The 1,039-nt window shown below is 24.4% G+C and overlaps 1 protein-coding gene across 1 annotated transcript in view; it reads right to left on the reverse strand.

Annotated features, from left to right (window-relative positions):
• Positions 1-852: 852 nt before the first annotated feature.
• Positions 853-1,039, reverse strand: part of LOC119589087 (nuclear hormone receptor FTZ-F1 beta-like) — a gene marked incomplete in the record, with an annotated part of 70,745 nt that continues 70,558 nt past the window's right edge. Inside the window, 1 exon segment of the mRNA XM_037937663.1 lies at positions 853-1,039.

Consider the following 1,039-nt stretch of genomic DNA (forward strand, 5'->3'; position numbering starts at 1 on the left):
GATTCTCTTATATATATATGCTTGCATGTATTCATTAATACATGACTTTAAAAACTGTGAAAACATGTGAATTTCTACTGATGTAAGTTGATGTTTTATTATATGGAAAATAGAAGCTAAACATGAATGATTATCAAATACTTATAATTTTAAAGCTTATGATTTTGATGCACATTAACACTTTCTTATTCTTGTCTACAGTCAAACACAGATAGCAATAGTATGAGGATTATTATAACTTGTATGAGACAGTCAGTATTTTTTCCTTTTATTTTTTTCAATTTTAGCAATAGTATATGAGGATTATGATAAATTGTATGAAACAATATCATTTTCCTTTATTTATTTTTTATCTCTCTAATATAATGAGCATATTTTCAAAAGTCAGAATAATTAAAGTTCTGCCAGCTTCATTAATATATTTGTATTCTTTATTTATATTATTTTCTTCACATTTTTATTACAACAAATATTTTTTGTTTTCCTATTTCTTCAAAAAGACAGAAAATCTACTGCTATGACATCTATTTATTACAACACCAAAATTAATTTCATAATCTAGTTTTACTTGTCTTCCCTTTTGTTTCATATTTTGCATTTATTAAAGATTAGTGATATGACAAAGAGGAATATTCCTTTTATCACAGTACATTCATGAGTTTATTATATATTTCCATATAGATACAGTCCTCCTTGAAACAGAAAACTTGAGAGCACTTAACAAATTATAATTATGAATTTAATCTCTTTCAAACAAAATATAATACCATCAGTAATGGTAAATATTTCATATATTACATATATAACAGAATATATGTACTACCTAAGCATAAAGTAAATAAATACAACATATATTTAAGTATATTTATTAAAAGTTTCCTTAAAATACTAAGTACTTGCTCCAGTAGACAACAACTATGTACATGATACCAAAAATACAAACGACCAACTTTATGAAAATTCCTCCGTAGCACACATTACAGTTCATTTTGATTTGTAGGTTTCTTTCATTAACTTGTAATTTCTTCACAAGAAATAC

The sequence above is a fragment of the Penaeus monodon genome, chromosome 25 (assembly GCF_015228065.2).
Source record: "Penaeus monodon isolate SGIC_2016 chromosome 25, NSTDA_Pmon_1, whole genome shotgun sequence".
Taxonomy (NCBI): domain Eukaryota; kingdom Metazoa; phylum Arthropoda; class Malacostraca; order Decapoda; family Penaeidae; genus Penaeus; species Penaeus monodon.